This window comes from Protopterus annectens, chromosome 5.part0, assembly GCF_019279795.1.
Source record: "Protopterus annectens isolate FY-2018-M chromosome 5.part0, PAN1.0, whole genome shotgun sequence".
NCBI lineage: Eukaryota > Metazoa > Chordata > Ceratodontiformes > Protopteridae > Protopterus > Protopterus annectens.
In genome coordinates this window covers 1923939141-1923953773 of record NC_056735.1, presented here as the reverse complement: position 1 = coordinate 1923953773, position 14633 = coordinate 1923939141, and positions in this window count along the sequence as shown.

The window sequence follows — 14633 nt, the reverse complement described above, 5'->3', positions numbered from 1 at the left end:
AATGTGCTTATGTCACAAAGGCAGTTTTGCAATAATAAAGTTTTGTGATATGTTTGACATAATAATTAATGGTGGTCATACTTCCTGAGCAAGTATAGGTAAATAAAAACAGATATTATATTATACGATAGAGGTTCAAGCATTAGTACTGGGTTGTGGTACATTTGCACAGTGTGCATTTCATCAATATAACATGCTGGAAAATAGGAATGGCTCAGAAGTCACAATCTCCTTTTGCAAGAATCAAACCCCATCTCATCAATGTTAACATTGGTCTGTGAATTAACTGTGTATGCCACAGAAATAGACACGATATATATATATACAAGAAGGATCACCCGCGGAGGGAACTATGCACTTCAATATTCTAATGGTTATGGATCTCATATGTGAGTGTTTGTGGTGTTACAAATGTGGGATCAGAGTATGGCATATGTGTGACACACATAATATCCTTGCATAAATCACTTCTGTTTGACACAGTTATTGTGCAGACAGATAAAAACAGATGCAAACACTACATCATGATGCAATGTATTACCCAAGGCTGTATATTGTCAGCATCTGCAACAGGAGGTAGCAATGAGTATTGTCACAGACAAATGAAATGAATGTATGAATTAAGAAAGGATCCCTGATAATGATTCCTATCTCCACATGTCAGACTGATGGCAATTAAATGATTATGGTCATGTGCACACAACTTTGGTCAGTCCTATATCAGTGTTCCATGGTCAAGGAAGATTTTTCTGTATGTCTGTAGACATACCAACCAAGAACTGGAGCACACTCATGAACACCACAGTTCTCAGTGCTTGTGCCAAAGTTGTACTATCACCATGATACTGGCATGACAAATGTCTACTGCCATAAATCCAAAACTACATTCACATGTGTTCATGCAACATTTCAGGGGATAAGACTGATGTGATATAATGGTTATTGAGTGATGTCAGTACACGCACACAAAATTAATCCCTATACTAGAATTGAACATCAACCTGCACAACTCCTCCAAATAACAATATGGCTATTAATCACATTCACCACAGTGTAACTGTTATCACAGCTGTTGAATTATATGTATCTAAAGTAATTTGATCAGCTGTACTTTATTTGTCCCTAATTATTATCTGATAGAATGGATGGGGAGGCCTCTGCCACTCTATACGTACAAAGTATAATGGGATGAATGTCTTTCCTGCAGAACAGTTAAGGACACAAATGTTTAAAGTCACTCAATGCCGGTTTGAAACATTTGCCTAAACATTGAGAAAATCAGCTCCATAGTGGGATCAATGAATCTGGCCTGGTATAAGTGTATCACCAATTGTCATATGAGTAGTTATGTGAAAGCATTGCATCACATGTCTGAATCAAGAAATATGTGTCCCTGTAATTACTTATAAAGAATCTTGCTGTATGTCAGACAACATTACCTGATGCTAGGTATACCCAAATACAACTTTAGCTCCTTGCTGTTGTCACTGTGATGGTAGAACAACAACTATGCACAATGTGGATATAATTCCATATTGGAACACTTGCCTTACGTAGGCAACAACATATATTACATTGTTTCATGCCTTCATGCCTGAGGAGGTGTTTCACTACAACTATGATGGAACAACAATTTATTCAAATAACAGCATCTGTCATTAATACAGCCTTTCTAAAGGAAATGTAGAATAAACTCTTGTTGCAGGAAATTACATCTACACATGAACATAGCATTTGTGGGTGACAACACTGTTAACATGCAAACTGACTATATGCACTGATGTCAGCATTTGAACTATATAGCTAACTTAACAGGCTAATGAAGGTTTGCTGAAAAGCAAGTACAACTACAGATATTTTTTGACAAGTGTGACACTACATATTTCAATAGATGACATCACAATTGTGTATTACTTTCACATTTCTGCTGAAAAGTGAAAAGTACACTGTATAGCTATACCTCATATATGTATATGGTTCTGCACAATAACAAGTGTTTATGCACTAAAATAATCTACATGCAAGTGTATTATATGCACATGCCACATGAGAAATCTAATTACATGTGAGCCAATCTGCATCCTTGAAAAGATAACATAAGCTGCATCATGCAAAGGAGATATGTGTACAAAAAATGATTTCTACAGCTATGTGGAATTCTAAATGTTGTCAGTACTAAGAGGTGTAAGATATCCCTGCATCCATTTACATTCACACACACAATCTGAAGAGTCTCACTGCTGTATTTAAACTACCTACCTATCAAGTGACACAATCTATCCAAAAGTGTATTATACACACAAGTCACAGGAGATGTCTGACTTTAATTGTGTGAGAGTGCTTTACTGAAATGATGGCCTCATCAGTGTGCTACAGACAGTATGCAATTGTGGACAGAGTGAAAATGTTGTTTGGGATTGATCTGAACAAGTAAATGTTTCTCGTGAGTTGGAGTCAAAAGAGCACAGCTTTTGAATTAATCCTCTAGTAATGCAATGGACCCACCATCACACACACACACACACACACACACACACACACACACACACACACACACACACACACACACACACACACACACACACACACACATTGATAATTGTGAGATAAGAATCTCCTACCTATCTAGTTATACAATGAATCCATTATACAATCAAGAGGACACAGTACTTAACACAAGTTCCACTGCAGAAGTTTGACTTTGATAGTGTGCGAGTGCACTTTATAGAGGATGAAATCAGCATTGTGTTGCTGAGAAGATGATATTTGGAGAAGGGTCTGACATTAACGTGGACTCACACTGTAGTGTAAAATTTACTTCAGGCTACTATTTTATTAAGACCAGCATTACACAACTCCATATAAACACACACACACACACACACACACACACACACACACACACACACACACACACACACACACACACACACACACACACAAACACAATGACTGCCATGGGATTAGAATCCTGTACCTTTCCAATCTAGAGGGCACAGTACTTAATGCAAGTGCCACTGCAAAGGTTTGACTGCTATCATGGACGAGTTCACTTTACAGAGGATGACATCCGTGTGGTTATGCAGAAAAGACAGAAGTTGGGAGAAAGGTCTGACACTGATTTGGACTCATCCTGCAGTGGAAAATTAATTGCAGGCTACTTAATTGAGACCAGCAATAGTTAAAGTCATATTTACACAACTCTCTACACACACAAGTCAACTGCCTTGACATTTGAAACCCCTACATATTGAACTATGCAATCTAGAGGACATAGTACTTAATGCAAGTAGCACTGAAGAAATCTGACTTTTGCACTGTGACAGTGCAGTATAGATAGGATTAACTTTTCATTCTTTGTCAGAGAAGATATAGTGATACTGAAGGTTTAGTGCACATGCATATTTGTTGATATAACAAAATAAGTGCAAAGTTATGACCAATAATACATACATACTGCTGACTAATGTCAGCTATGCTTTCACTAATTTATATTAAAGACCTGAGAGTGACATGTGCCTACCTGTCTTGTATATATGAGACACACACACTTGTGAAACACAGAATGGACAATGAATCATTTATGGATCATCAGTTTATGACGATGGCATGTAAATCTTAATGAATAGTACTGGTATTAGCAAAGGTATGTGTGCATGCATTGGCAATGAGGGCTGTCAATACCAAGTAATAAATTAACCACAAAAAGGAGCGAAATGGCTTTGCAGTAAAAAATCCAGTTCCCAATGTAAAATAACAAAAACAAAAACAGCAAACCTCTATTTCCAAAGTAAAACAGCTTTTTCAGCTCATAAAAGTAGTATGCTGCAAAGTAAAGCAAGTGTAGCTGGTTCTTCAACCCAAAAAGAATCGCACAAAAGTATAATCCAAACGAGAACTTTAATAGCTAGCTAGAGTTAAGCGCTTTCACCAAATGGCTTTTTCAAAACTTCAACAACTGCCATTAAAAACAAAGCATTTAAATATACAATGGAAGAAGTTCATTGGTGCACATGACATAGTTAATTGACTTAAACTCTAGTTCATTTACATATATACAGAAATCCTTCTGATATACTTCTAAAATACATTTAAAAAGCTAAGATAGTTTATTCATCATAATACAGAAGGACATAGTATAAATACACATCTATGACCTAAAACAAATGTAAAATAAGATAGTGAAATGTTATAAAAGTTATAAAACATCCATAGTGTAGCATGAAGAGGAAAAAAGGGTAAAATACGATTGATTCAAGTGTAACTATATAAAAATGCTCCATAAAAGTCTATATAAGTCTATATGTGCAACAGGGTTCAGATATATGATAGTACATGAATTAAAAAGTAGTGCAGGTAGGTATGTGTATAAAAAGTGTGGAGGCAACTAAGTGTGTAATCTAACAACATTTTGCTTACACAGTAAAGGGTAAACCTGAACTCCATCAATGACACCAGGGAAAATGTCTGCTCAGAGAGGGGGACAATCCACCTCAGTAGACAATGGTGATACAGATAGGCGTGTGTATGGGAAGGGAGAAATAACTAAGTAGGGGTCTAAAAACCCTTTTCTTACGTAGTAATGGTTTAACCTGGACTCTATCATTGACACCAGGGAATTTGTCCGCTCTAAGGCGGACAATCCATCTCAGTTCACATTCCAATAAATGTGAATCAACATCTCCACCTCTGAGATTAGGTTCAACTTGTTGTAGTACACTAAAGTTAAAGTAATGGTCAGGTCCTGTATTTCTAACATGTCTGGCAAGTGCATTATGATCAGATGCTATCCTAATGTTGTAAACATGTTCTCTTATACGTTCTCTAAGTTGTCTGCAAGTCTTGCCTACATAAAATACCGGACAAGAGACACACTTAGCAATATATACAACATTATTGCTGGTGCAATTGGTGCCAGTATTAAAGTAAAAAATTTTTTGTGTTGTCGGATGTTTAAAAGTGTCACTGTTGTCTATATATTGACATTGATTACAATTTTGACAGGATATTGTATTATGGTCAGATCTTGGTTTCTGGTAACCATGTTCTACTAGAGGGCGATGGCATAAGGTCCTTTTTAGATTGGGTTTATTCTTATAGACAAACCTTGGATTATCACCTACTACTTCTAAGATTTGGTCATCCAATCCAAGGATTCCCCAATGTCTATGTACTATCTCCTTGATCTTGTCAACATCTCTAGAGTAAAATAAGGACAACTTAACATTATCACCCCTACTGATAGCTGGTACTGCTTCAGATGCTTCTTTCCTTGAAAAATAAGGTTTAGCCACTGTGTCTCTCAACTTGTCAACCTGATTCCTATTCCTATCTATGTCTCTCATCACATATTTACGTTCCAAAAATCTATTTGTAAGTGATTCAATCTCTTTGGAATGTCCTGAGGGGCATGGGTTCAACCTTGATGCTCGCATAAACTGCCCTTTCATAATGTTCTCAAAAACATATCTGGGGTGCATACTATGTCGATGCAACAGTGTATTCCTAAAACAGGGTTTCCTATACACTGATGTATTTAATAAACCACTAGGTAATCTATTTACTCGGACATCTAGAAATGATATTTCAATACTGGAATAATTAATAGTAAATTTCAAGAAATCTGTTAGTCCATTAATGGAATCAAAGAATTCCAGAAGGGATGCTTCATCTCCTTTCCAGATAAAAAAGAGGTAATCTACGAACCGTCTGTAGTAACCCACATATTTCTGGAATAAAGTTAACGAAAAAAGAAATTCTCCTCCCAGTCTGCCATCACAATGTTGGCGTAGCTATTGGCACATGAAGTGCCCATAGCTACGCCATCTTTCTGTATATAGATCTCCTTTCCAAAAATAAACATATTGTTCTCAAGAACAATCTCTAAAAATAAAGAAAGTAGGTCCACTGTCCCTTCTTCAAAATTAGATTTACTACGAATATATCTTTGAAACATTAACATACCTTCTTGGTTAGGAATCATGGTGAAGAGACTAGTAACGTCAAGTGTAACCAGTAGAAATGGTTCCCTATCTTTCAGTGTAGCAGTAAACTCATATAAGTCAAGCAAAAACTGTTTGCTATCTTTAAGGATATATTTATTACTATCCACTAAAGGTCTAAGAAAATATTCTAGTAGAATAGAAAAAGGCTCAGTTAGCCATCCTTGCCCTGCTACAATAGGTCTCAGGAGGGAAGTCAATGACTTGTGAATCTTGGTAAGCCTTGTATTACTGGTATCAAGGGATTCCTAACTCTAAGATATTCAAATAGGGTATCCGAAATAATATGACTACGATGGAGGTCATCTAGAGTGTCATAGACTTGGAAGACTTTCGTACCAACCTCTAAAAGGCTTATATTACCATATAATGTTCCATCACTTAACATAGAATCCATCATACTGATGTATCTAGTGGAGTCTAAAATCACTATGGGGCCTCCCTTATCAGCTGGTCTTATAACTATTGAGAGGTCATTTCTGAGATTGTCTAAGGCTTGTTTTTGTAAATAGGTAAGATTGTAATTACGTTTTTAGTAGTATTTTTACTTCTGTTATCATAGTACTTATATATATCATTCTCTACCATTCTGGAGAACGTCTCTATAACTGGATGTATATTTGGAATATATAAACTATTAGGTCTAAACCTCTCCAAATCTCTTTTCTCCTCTACTTGGTCTTGATCTCTAAAATTCAATTTCAGTTGGATATTCCTAATAAACATCTTTACATCTAAAATAGAGTCTGTTAATTCACTATCTCGTGTAGGGATAAAACTTAGGCCCTTGTTTAAAACTTCCTCTTCAAAGGTACTTAAAGGCCTGTTAGACAGGTTGACCACTAGGGTCCCCCTGTTTTCTCCCACATTTTCTTCAAACTTGGTCCTGGATGTTCCCCTCCTGACCCTTTCCGTTTGTTCCTCCCTCTGCTTTGGGATCTCTGTCTCCCTGGGAAGGATTTGTTGGCTATGGGGAAAGGGGTACATATGGGAGATCTACTATTACCAGTTCTTGGGAAAATATCATTCAGTTCCTTCATATTCTTCTTCCTAACTACTGGTTCATTACTTTTATCTGAGAGTATGTTAGCCACTTTCCCTTTATCTGTAATGGGACTCGCAACATCCTCTGAGTATACAATATGTACCACATCTGATGTATTTTCATTCGTTATAGCATTGGTAGTAACATCGACATGGTTAACCATTGTTACTTCATTAAGTAATGGTGGGATAACATCCTTAGTAATACATGTATTATTCACTTCAGAACAAATGCATTACAGCTTTTGTTACATTAACATTATTGTCATTACTTGTTTCAGTTACATTTCTAAATACATGTCCATTACCCTGTTCTTTGCTGTAACGTGGCCAAGTAAAGACATTCCCATTTTGGAAATCCTGTATGTCCCTCAAAAGTTTATTCTTTTTTATTTCAAGAGTTCTCTTCTCAAATAATTGAACATTGTCTAGTAGTTTCTCCATACCATATTGTGCCTGTGGACTCTGAAATTTATTAACAAAACACTCATATTTTTCATTTACACTTTTCCTTAAAAGTTCCTCTTCATGAAAATGAAACTCATTAAGGAGTCTCATATAATTAAAACTGAGTTCTAAATTGAGCTGTTGCCATTTAAGCAACAGCTCAGGAAAGTTGTTACCTGAGGTTGGCATCTTGAGAACGCGTAGACCTCGAGGTATCACGCGTCTCTCAAGACATGCCTCAAAATGTTGCCGTTGCAACTGGAGCCTCTTTAATTTAATAAAGTCAAATTCCATCTTATCAAGTTCCTTCCTATCTCTGCGATGTCAGAGATATTACCAGTTCAATTTCTGGTTCAACAAGTAATAAAATGTTCTCTGTAGCTGTTAAACAACTCCTGAAGCGTGTTAACTTCCGATTAGCGATCCAGTTCCTCTGGTCTATAGGGTAGTTCCACATTCACCTCCGATGGACTGCTAGCCATTCCTTACTGCAGGCGTTAAACAGGAATAGAATAAAACCAGGCAACAAGTTGCTTGCAGTAAAGGTAAACGCTCCTAATTCAGGCGACAGTGTATCATAAATAAATTAACCACAAAAGGAGCGAAATGGCTTTGCAGTAAAAATCCAGTTCCCAATGTAAAATAACAAAAACAAAACAGCAAACCTCTATTTCCAAAGTAAAACAGCTTTTTCAGCTCATAAAAGTAGTATGCTGCAAAGTAAAGCAAGTGTAGCTGGTTCTTCAACCCAAAAGAATCGCACAAAGTATAATCAAGCGAGAACTTTAATAGCTAGCTAGAGTTAAGCGCTTTCACCAAAGGCTTTTCAAAACTTCAACAACTGCCATTAAAACAAAGCATTTAAATATACAATGGAAGAAGTTCATTGGTGCACATGACATAGTTAATTGACTTAAACTCTAGTTCATTTACATATATACAGAAATCCTTCTGATATACTTCTAAAATACATTTAAAAAGCTAAGATAGTTTATTCATCATAATACAGAAGGACATAGTATAAATACACATCTATGACCTAAAACAAATGTAAAATAAGATAGTGAAATGTTATAAAAGTTATAAAACATCCATAGTGTAGCATGAAGAGGAAAAAAGGGTAAAATACGATTGATTCAAGTGTAACTATATAAAATGCTCCATAAAAGTCTATATAAGTCTATATGTGCAACAGGGTTCAGATATATGATAGTACATGAATTAAAAGTAGTGCAGGTAGGTATGTGTATAAAAAGTGGAAGGCAACTAAGTGTGTAATCTAAAACATTTTGCTTACACAGTAAAGGTAAAACCTGAACTCCATCAATGACACCAGGAAAATGTCTGCTCAGAGAGGGGGACAATCCACCTCAGTAGACAATGGTGATACAGGTAGGCGTGTGTATGGGAAGGGAGAAATAACTAAGTAGGGGGTCTAAAAACCCTTTTCTTACGTAGTAATGGTTTAACCTGGACTCTATCATTGACACCAGGGAATTTGTCCGCTCTAAGGCGGACAATCCATCTCAGTTCACATTCCAATAAATGTGAATCAACATCTCCACCTCTGAGATTAGGTTCAACTTGTTGTAGTACACTAAAGTTAAAGTAATGGTCAGGTCCTGTATTTCTAACATGTCTGGCAAGTGCATTATGATCAGATGGTGCAATTGGTGCCAGTATTAAAGTAAAAAATTTTTTAATGTTAAGTTGTCCTTATTTTACTCTAGAGATGTTGACAAGATCAAGGAGATAGTACATAGACATTGGGGAATCCTTGGATTGGATGACCAAATCTTAGAAGTAGTAGGTGATAATCCAAGGTTTGTCTATAAGAATAAACCCAATCTAAAAAGGACCTTATGCCATCGCCCTCTAGTAGAACATGGTTACCAGAAACCAAGATCTGACCATAATACAATATCCTGTCAAAATTGTAATCAATGTCAATATATAGACAACAGTGACACTTTTAAACATCCGACAACACAAAATTTTTTTACTTTAATACTGGCACCAATTGCACCAGCAATAATGTTGTATATATTGCTAAGTGTGTCTCTTGTCCGGTATTTTATGTAGGCAAGACTTGCAGACAACTTAGAGAACGTATAAGAGAACATGTTTACAACATTAGGATAGCATCTGATCATAATGCACTTGCCAGACATGTTAGAAATACAGGACCTGACCATTACTTTAACTTTAGTGTACTACAACAAGTTGAACCTAATCTCAGAGGTGGAGATGTTGATTCACATTTATTGGAATGTGAACTGAGATGGATTGTCCGCCTTAGAGCGGACAAATTCCCTGGTGTCAATGATAGAGTCCAGGTTAAACCATTACTACGTAAGAAAAGGGTTTTTAGACCCCCTACTTAGTTATTTCTCCCTTCCCATACACACGCCTACCTGTATCACCATTGTCTACTAAGGTGGATTGTTCCCCCTCTCCGAGCCGACATTTCCCTGGTGTCATTGATGGAGTTCAGGTTTTACCTTTTACTGTGTAAGCAAAATGTTTTTAGATTACACACTTAGTTGCCTCCCCCCCCCCCCACTTTTTATACACATACCTACCTGCACTACTTTTTAATTCATGTACTATCATATATCTGAACCCTGTTGCACATATAGACTTATATAGACTTTTATGGAGCATTTTTATATAGTTACACTTGAATCAATCGTATTTTACCCTTTTTTCCTCTTCATGCTACACTATGGATGTTTTATAACTTTTATAACATTTCACTATCTTATTTTACATTTGTTTTAGGTCATAGATGCGTATTTATACTATGTCCTTCTGTATTATGATGAATAAACTATCTTAGCTTTTTAAATGTATTTTAGAAGTATATCAGAAGGATTTCTGTATATATGTAAATGAACTAGAGTTTAAGTCAATTAACTATGTCATGTGCACCAATGAACTTCTTCCATTGTATATTTAAATGCTTTGTTTTTAATGGCAGTTGTTGAAGTTTTGAAAAGCCATTTGGTGAAAGCTTAACTCTAGCTAGCTATTAAAGTTCTCGTTTGGATTATACTTTTGTGCGATTCTTTTTGGGTTGAAGAACCAGCTACACTTGCTTTACTTTGCAGCATACTACTTTTATGAGCTGAAAAAGCTGTTTTACTTTGGAAATAGAGGTTTGCTGTTTTTGTTTTTGTTATTTTACATTGGGAACTGGATTTTTTACTGCAAAGCCATTTCGCTCCTTTTTGTGGTTAATTTATTTATGATACACTGTCGTCTGAATTAGGAGCGTTTACCTTTTACTGCAAGCAACTTGTTGCCTGGTTTTATAATACCAAGTAATACTTAATGTTCCAAAGCAAGAGGGGTAAAAAATGATGATTTATGTGCATCAAGCCTGTATGTGGTTGTATATAATTTGTGTCAGTACTGCAGAGAAGACCCAACTGTCCAGAATGAAGTAGTTAGTTAACCACACAGTTCACTGTATTTCACGAGTACATTAAACAATTTTCATGTGCTGAAGTAATAAAATCCAGCAGTAATACTTATTTTTGTTCCACATATCTTCCTAAAGCACAATGTTGAAAAATGTATTTGCGTGGATGCTGGCAAAGTGTTAGCACTTGCATGATTTTACTTTGTTGAACTGGGACTGTGAAGCACCAGCATTTAGTGGTGTTCTGTGGTGCTCCTTGGATATCTTTGCACAAATAAGAATACAAGAGGAAACATTATTATTCTGATTACATTTACAACAGATCTGTTTTATCCTAACATGTTGCTTACATATGCTCTACATGTTCTGTTAAACATTTCAGTGTTAGCACCAAAGCTCATTTCAGAGAAGAAGTGTCCTTGCCTTCTAGATTTGCTTGATGATTTGCTGAAAGGAGAGTTCTCTGCGGAAGGAAAAACTGAATAACTTTAATTTGGTTTGCCTTCTACAGTGCAAAGAGGCACAGTGGTGATGCATGGCCATCATCACTCTGAACAGTATTTAATGTAGAAAATACACCTGTCAGCCTAGCTTACCTGGTGCTGCAAGGTGTCAACTCTTTAAGATACATGAAAAAATAAAGTGGAAACGGTTTAACTCCAGTATGCAGATCATTTTACAAAGAGTATCTGAATGTGATTATTACAGTAACTTATCATGATTTTAAGAATACCTAAGAATGACTATTATAAACATGTTGCCTGGCCAAACTGTGTGCGCGTATAATAGCTACTAAAATAATCTTTTATACGTACTACATATGAAACTGTACTGGGAGCCAGAATAGTCCCCCTGTAGAAGCCTTTGTCTTTGACACTTTACCAGGAGTCCAATAAATATCCTGGACTCCTGAACATCCCACCTATGTGCCCTAAACTTGGCACTTTCTCATCTAATGCCAGACATATCTTTTATCAGAACTAGATAATTGGCAACTAATGATTTCCCACAAAATCCTGTTAAGACATTTACTGGAAGTGCCCAAACTCAAGCAAAAATTCCAACCATGTTTGTGAGATGTTAAGTGGAGAGCTGCAGTGCCAAGCCTGGAGGAAAGACATATTTTAAACTGGAAGGTTACTCTGGCACTTGATGTTAGTTTGAGGGGTGTCTGCTGCTGTAGCTTGGAAATATATTTTGAAAATTGGAAGGTAACTGATAGTTGAATTAAGTTTGCAGACATGCACTGTGAGCATAACTTTCATGACCTGACACATTCTATTGGCTTTATGCACTGATAAACTTGATTGTTAAAGTGTAGGATTGAAACCTAGACATAAGGGACAAAACATTTTCTTCCACAGCAGTGATTTTCCATCTTTGCCACAGAATAAGTGCGGCTTAAACATAGTCAATAATCATTCATAATTCATGTATGTGCATGACCTGAGAAGGTTCTTGTATATAGATCCAGTTATGTATGTGTCTTATTTAATAGTGAAGGCCATCCAAGTTCAGAGAGCAGAATTATACTTAAAGAAATATAGTAGACTGTATACCCTCAGTCATACATCTGAAAGGACAATATGGGTGTCTTAGCCATCATACATATGATTCATATCAGCTCCACTATCTAAAGAGTTATAAGTGAGAGTGACTATAATGGGAAATGGAACAACAGTAAAAAATGTTTGGTATGTCCTGTATTAGAACATGGGGCCATGTGCAAGGCAACCCTAGAGTTACACTTGTTGCCACAAGAATGTTGAAATTACACTTGCACATTTTTCAGTTCACTGCTTTAAACTGGACTGTCAAAACAGTAAAAATGGGTTGCACAACCTATACAAGAACGCAAGACCATCTGTATTCCAGTCCTACACGTACACCTGCTGCCAGAGGAGTAGTTAAATGACAGTTCCATAATTTCCTATTCATTCTTCAGTTTTGTGTGTTAACCACCACACAGCACTGCTTTTCATGTTTGTGTGATGTACCACCAAATTAATTAAATGTATTCATTTTCTGTTATTGACTGCTTCTGTTTCCTGTCTGCAGGTGATTGATGGATGCAGGTGTTGGGGAGCCTTGCTAAGGGCTGATTAAAGTCACTTTGTGGCATTTGATGATGGGAAGCAAAAATTGCAATGATGGGTCATTTTTGACCTGTACAATTTCACAGATGCCCTGTCTGCATGTGTTCTGTTTACTTCCTGTTTGGGCCAATATCCAGGTTTCCACACTGTTAAGCATTATGCAAATGAGATAAGCACAGCTAAACCTGACAGTCATTGTGTTTCTTCATTCCCTTGTTTGTGCTAAGTCACACACGACAAAAACAGTGGGAAAAATTGGAAAACTAGTTGAAATGAAGAAAAGCAATGTATGAAATAAACACTGCAAAATGTTTGTTAGTACACAAGAAACATTTTTACATAAGTCTGGATTTGAACTCTCACTCCGGTGAATCTTCAGAACACAGTAAGGTTGTCTTAACCCTCTTTGCCATACAATCAAATTTTCACCAGGGAACTGAAATCATTCTGCATGCAGCCAACTGCAACATCATCCACAGTACTAACAAACCATATGAAAGTTATTTGTACAAGTATTCATTTTGGATGTAGTACACTGAGTGATTACACAGCCATTTATGAGTATTGCTTAGAAAAATGCAGCTCTGTCTTATCTCTGTGTTTGTTGTTCATTCTTGTCTTATCTGACCAGCAATCTGAGACATGCAGTCTGTAAGACATTCTATATCATTGTCCTTAAAATGTTTGAAGATATTAAATGGCAATAATATACATATGTCAACAAATGAAGTAGAAGTCAGATGTTACTGAACAGAAACAGTGACATGTGGGATGCTTGCTTACATTTCACACCTTGACAAAATTACTTCTATACTTTGTAAATCTAACCTGACACATGCACTGAATGTAGGGTAATATGCATTGCTGTTGTGTTTTCCTTCCCCTACCAGTAATCATTCACAGTTGCAATCCATTAGCAACATACACTGAGGAAGTGCCTGCCCTATATTTGCATATGCTACACAGAGCCAATTATTTGGGATTCAGCAATTCTAATGAGTTCACACCTGATTTACATCTTCACCATGCTCACAGCCCTGAATCTACACAATAAAAAGGAAACCGTGTAGCTAGGGAATCTGAAGGTGAGGAAACTTGTTTATGGGGACAAAACAGAAAAGGCTATTACTTTGGGATATATCTGCACTGAAGACTACAGACCTTGAGAAGGTATGCTAGCATTTTTCAGCAATATACTGCATATGCTGAAATGTCATAAAGCAAAATCTGTTTTTACATATATCTATCTTCATTAGCAAATGTTACTTTTATCTTTATGCATTACTTAGAAGTGTAGTGATGGCATGGTCATTTTGTCCGGCATTTCACAGGTATACATGATTGGCAATAGCATAAAATGGAATGCTCTGCATTAAATCTGTAGACATGTTTCAGGGCAGTTCATTTGATAGCACTTTTAGCATTTCAGTGATGGTTTGTTAGCAAAATGCATCATTTGCCTGTTCTTTTGTGGGTGGGGGAGCAAATCTGCATTTCTGTTTTTGTACAAACAAGGATATGGTGCTATTGTTACTCTTCTTTATTTTATACCCAGCCTTGTTTTGTGTGTAAATGTAATATGTTACAGCCGCACAATTCTTGTTTTTTATATTTCAATAT